General features: G+C 41.4%; 1 protein-coding gene across 7 annotated transcripts in view; it reads right to left on the reverse strand.

The window, feature by feature from the left end:
* Window positions 1–2,050, reverse strand: part of LOC306649980 (uncharacterized protein) — a 193,119-nt gene extending 191,069 nt beyond the window's left edge. For all 7 annotated transcript variants that reach the window (XR_013760760.1, XR_013760761.1, XR_013760762.1 and 4 more), the window contains exon 1: window positions 1,859–2,050. The gene's annotated coding sequence lies outside the window, so the exon portion shown is untranslated. The remainder of the gene's footprint in view (window positions 1–1,858) is intronic.
* Between the last annotated feature and the right edge of the window lie 3,950 nt (window positions 2,051–6,000).

A 6,000-nucleotide genomic window follows, 5' to 3' on the forward strand; every position in this document is an offset into this window, starting at 1 on the left:
TTTAAAGTGAAGTACACCTGTAACCCCAGCTATCTGGGAGGCTGAAGCAAGGGGATCATGAGTTCAAAGTCAGCCTCAGTCACTTAGTGAGGCATTAAGACAACTCAGCAAGACCGTGTCTCTAAATAAAATATAAAAAAGGGCTAAGACGTGACTCAGTGATTAGGCACCCCTGGGTTCAAATACCCAGTACCAAAACAAAAAACAAAAAACTATACTGAGATTTCATCTCACACCAGTCAGAAGGGCAATCATCAAGAATACAAATAATAATAAATTCTGGAGGAGATGTGGAGAAAAAGAAACACTTTTACACTGTTAGTGGGATTGCAAATTAGTACAACCACTATGGAAATTAATATGTTGATTCCTCAAAAGACTAGGCATGGAACCACCATATGACCCAGCTATACCACTCCTCAGCATTTATCCTGAAGAATTAAAGTCATCAAATTATAGTGATGTATGCTTACCCATGTTTATAGCAGCATAATTCACAATAGTCATACTATGGAACCAGCCTAGATGTTCAGCAGTGGATGAATGGATAAAGAAAATGTGGTATACATACACAATGAAGTCTTATTCAGCCATAAATAAAATTGAAATTATGTCATTTGCAGGGAAATGGATGGAACCAGAGACCATTATGCTAAGCAAAATAAACCAAACTCAGAAGGTGAAAGGTCCTGTGTTTTTTCTCATATGCAGAAGCTAGAGAGGAAAATGAAAAAAAAAAAAAAGTTGGGGGCAGACCTCATGAAACCAAAGGGAGATCAATAGAGGAAAGGGACTACAGTGTTGCAGGGGGAAAACGGGGGTAGGAAGTTGAGGAATGATACTGGCCAATTTATACTGTTATATTTTATGCATGTACAAATATGTGGCAACAAATTCCATCACTATGTACAACTATAATGCACCAATAAAAAAATGTGACAAGAAAAAAATGTATTCTTCTTCCAAAGTAAATTATAGAATTCTAAAACTGGAGGTGACTACAGAAATCATTATACCAACCACTTTTCAGATGAGGGGATTTAAGCTAAAAAGATCCCTTGGCCAGGATCACACATTGGTTAGTAGGAGAATAAAACATCCAGCAAAGCATTTCTCCATAAGACCATCCTGCTTCCCTCAATCATATTAAGTTGATTAGTAAACAAGATCTTCAGAAATGGTGCAAAGATAAACTTCCTCTCTATCTGCTCCAAGCAAATACACTCAGTGTTGGTTTTACTAAAACCCATATGATGTAGTCATTATCACTCCCCGAAGTTACTCACAGTAGAACAGTCAATTTAAAAAGTTCTACTTATTACAAGTTTCCCAGAGAAACATGGCAAGAGGTGGGATGTATTGCTAATGGTGTCATTGCTTGTGGATAATAGTGGAAAATGGTATGTTAATGAGTAAAGGACAAGTTATGGCTGTCGTCCTTTTTTTCCCTAAAAGCCAAATGGCTTCTATGCATAGACTATAAATCGCATCCATGAGAACTGATTATTTTCCCCATTCCTAGCCATCAGTTTGCTCCCCCAGTGGGGACCCAGTTTTAAAACAGCTCTGGAATGAAAGGCCATTCTACATATGAAATTCCATGGAGCAAACCCAATATCCCACTTTTCTTGAGTGCTCTATTATTCTCTCACATCTGATATGGGCCATAAATAGCTTTTTAAACTGGACCAGGTACAAAAGCCAGTCAAAGAAAACATGAGGATAAAATTTGGAAAAACTTGTCAAAGATATATGTTGGCTTCCAAGCATACCACCAAAAGTTTAATATTCAACAACTTAAGCAGAATTTCTCAGAGACTTAAGTTGGCTTCAACGAATTCTCCATCAATTGACTTACCATAAAACAGTACACCAAGGGAGGGACCCCACAGAGAAGAGCCTGTCCTAGTAGCCAAACCCAACCAGCTTAAGTCTGAGGTCCTGCTGCCACAAAGCTAAGACACACAGGGAAGAATTCACGTGCTGCTGGAGCTGTTATTCAGGGCGAGACATTTCGCTCCTCACCAGCAAAGTGGCAGAATCTGCTGAATGTTGCTTTCCTCCCTCCTTGTCATCAGCCTGCCCCCTAACCGAAAACTGGATGCCCTTTTTCTGCTATAAGACAGATACTGAATCGCCACATTATTCTCTCTGACCCTGGGGGGTCATGGTACAATATCGGAATGTCAAAGTGGATCTGAAAGGGCTTTGTGTGGGATGAGACAAGACTCTAAAGATAGCAGAGCAGCTGAATCACTTAGGATATGACCACAAATAGTGTCGCGCTAGGCTTACTGGGTAAAGTTGGTGCCAGAAGCCCCTGGTAAATCTCTGGGCTAATTATGGAGGGCGGGAGAATGACCTTGGAAGCAGATTGTACTTAATATGAGATCCGGAAGCTGAGGAAGAAACCCATGTTGTCAATCTCAATCTTGATAAATAAAATTTTTAATTCATTATTTTAATAAGAGCACATGATCATGTGATGAGGTGGTTTTTCTGAGGAACAGGTGCATTGCAAGTTCTTAAAAATATTAAATCTTCAGGGAGTTGCACGATAGATGGCAGCCTGGAAATACGCTGAAATGTCCTGGCAGAATTTCAGACATAATGATTTTTTTTTTTTCTGTCTGTAAATCTTCCATCAGTGGGAAGGAAAACCCTGCCAAAACTGAGGAACCCAAGCTGGAGGCAGCAAGACTCCCACTCCAATCACGGCCACCTGCCAAGACTTTCAAGGCCAAATCGGAAACAACCACGTTGAGTTCATTTAAACGACCAAATGATCAAAGGCATTCAAGCTTTCACAAAGGCAAAAATTAATCTGTTTAATACTTGGCTAAATTCTCAACTGTTGAAGTAAATTCAAAATGAAATTCATCAAACTCCCCCTCTAACTGTGGAAAAATCCTTTGAGTTCCTTAGAGTGCCCAGGAGGTGGCAGAAGCGCTCTGTGTTTCAGTTCTTGGACTGCTGCTGCTCAATCCCCTAAACTAATATGAATAGGTATTCTCTAGATATATCTACCAAAATATGAATATAAAAATACATTTTTCAGTATGTAAGAAATTATATTCAAGTATGACTGGGCCTAACCCCATTTGGAAAACTCTCTGAGTGAGGAAATGTCTCTGGGAAATAGAAGAATGGAAAGATGAATCTTGCCCCTCTAAGGCCTGTGGAACGATAACATCCCCATTACACAACCTCCATGGCCTCCCGTCTCCTACCGCACCTAGCCCTCATCTTCCTTTCCTTTCTTATCCCTTGAAGACATGCATGCACATTCCTGAGTCAGCAGAAACAGGGGGCCTCATCACTAAGGTGAAGTAGCTGGGAGATATACCAGGAAATCCCCCACAGCAACACCTAACCTCTACCTGCTCTGCCCAGGTCAACCTCTATCACCAGAGTTCCTGAGGGTTACATTCCACTACCCTAGACATTATGAATATTGATTCCTGTTGGACGAGCTGAAGCTAGTATACGATTTCAGATTCCTCCATTTCCTGGGAGGACAACATGTAAAATATTAATGCATTCCATCATGAGAAAAAAAAGACTCATTAAAAATACATAGAAATTCATGAAAAGTCTTTCCTTGTTTATTTCGTGAAGTGAAAACATTTATACCAACCAGCTCAAGGAAGGGGGAAAAATATTTTCTATAGCTCCAATTTCACACACTCTGGTATGAAATGAATCAATAGTAGCTAGAAGGAGCAAAATCAAAGATTTCCTTTTCAACAGTAATAAATCCAGTCAGGCCCTATTTAGTATGGCTCTTGACATACCTTGTAAAATCTGAAGTTGCTAAATTATGCATTTCAATAGTAATCCTTTACAAAATTAATAGGAAGTGCTAAATTAGGACAAATGGTCTCCAATCAGATCCAGATGCTCAACCCTATACTAGGTAGAAAGTGTGAAAAATTAGGACTGGTACTGATTCTGTCCCTGAGTCTCTTGAAAGCAGCAGAGTTCTTCCAGCATGGAATGTAAACACTTGGGAAGGTAGCATAAAAAAAGCACGTGTTAAATGGCACCTGTGTTTGCACTGGGATTCCAAAATATCTGGGCCTGGACAGAGGGCCCACCTGGGATAGGCTCACCCCCACGAGGACAGGGAGAAGCCAGTTCAAGACCTATGGGTGAATATTCACAGGGAGGGGTAGTCATTAACAGAGCATAGTGCTGTCACTCACCTTATCTGGTAGTTCCCCTCCTAGACTCACATCTGAGTCCCAAGGGTGATGAAGAAAATGTGGAATCCTGCAGACATTACCCACCCTTTTTGCAGTGGTGGTCACATTGATGGTGAAGACAGCAGTAATAATGTCCCCATTTCTTCAGGGACACCATGCCTCTAGGTGGCCCTGCTGCTGCTCTTGCCACCTGTGAGAAAGAAGAATTGGCAGCAAGTGAAGTCAATATTCTAGTGACTCAGAGTAGAAGGCTGATTGAAGTGATGATGCCTCTCCCACCCCAAGAGGCCCTTGTCCTAAACCCCAGAACCTGGGAATGCATCACCTATCGTGGCAGAAGGGACTTTGTGGGTGTGACTGAATGAAGGACCTTGAGATGGGAAGATTATTCTGGATTACCTGGGTGAGCCCAAGGCAATCAATCACAAGGGTACTTATAAGAGGGAGGCAGGAGGGTCAGGATCGGAGAAGCAGATGGAACAACAGAAGGAGAGGTCAGAGAGAGAGAGAGAGATTTGAGGACACCACACTGCCAGCTTTAAAGAGAAGAAGAGGTCTCACCAAGAAGTGCAGGCAGCCTTTAGAAACCAGTAAAGCGAGGTGTCCCCTGAAGCTCCCATGGAGCATGGCTCTGCCACCCACCTTGGACTTCTCACCTACAGAGCTATAAGACAACCAGCACGTGATGTTTAAGCCACTAAGTGACTGGCAATTTGTTACAGCAATCACAGGAAGTACGCTGGCAATACTCTCTTGTGAGACCTTTCAGAATCATTTGTGAGGATCAGGAAACTCAAATTCCACAGAGCAGGGGCAAGCAGGGCCAGAATTTGGGGGGCTGCACTCATCCAGGACTTCCTGCCAAAGGAATCCGTTGTTTCCTCTCAAAAATCAAATGTGTTCTTGCTCACTGTGATGTGGGTAGTGGGTGCAGTTAGAGTGGGCTAGACCAGATCCACAGGCCTGCTTTCCACTCATGTCTCCTCTGGCTGAACACAGTCTTAGATCCATCTTGAATCTTCATTCCATCCATTAGCATCTATTTTCTACAATACTCTAAGATTCAAGACCAAAACCTGATGCATTATTTTTCTCTACTCTTTTCTGTTGAAGAAGAGGGCAAGTGGTGTCATAAGTGCCTCAAAGGATACCACTTATGCCCCCAAATGAATTCCCAAGTCGTTTGAAACTGAGGCCAAAGTCCATCCTTATCTTTTGGATACTAATAACATTTCTTGGTCACTTGCCCTTGACTTTAGTTTAGTTCTTAAAATTGTTTTGCTGACAAGACATTCTGGAAATGTCTTCAGAGGTTTGCTCTATGCCTGTGAAAGAAATCCAGCCCACCTGCCTGAGGCTGGAAGCTCTCTTTTTTAATCAGGTCGTCGTTAAAGGTGGAGGACTGTTTTTCAGGGCCCAGACAAGTATTTGAATTGGCTGCACTCATCTATGACTTCCTGCCAAATGAATCAGTTGTTTTCCCTCAGAAATCAAATGTGTCCCTGATCTGAAAAATAAATAGTCCTCCTATTAGACTATTTATTTCCTATTAGTGGCCTTTATGGTACTTGTTACTTATATCCAACTCTATTATCTCTGTTGACAACAGAGATCAGAAATACTCAAACCTCTGTAATTAACAAATGATTTCCAAACTTCATTTTAGCTTTGATGTCATTTTTCTTAATCCTTATGCAAGAGCTATCGACAAGAAAAAGAAAAAGATAGCAGGCTTGTTCCAGTTCCTTTTTATTGTTTTCAATAAACACCTTTTGGCAGAAGAGCCCATGAGCAG

Source organism: Sciurus vulgaris, assembly GCF_902686455.1.
Source record: "Sciurus vulgaris genome assembly, chromosome: 2".
Classification (NCBI taxonomy): domain Eukaryota; kingdom Metazoa; phylum Chordata; class Mammalia; order Rodentia; family Sciuridae; genus Sciurus; species Sciurus vulgaris.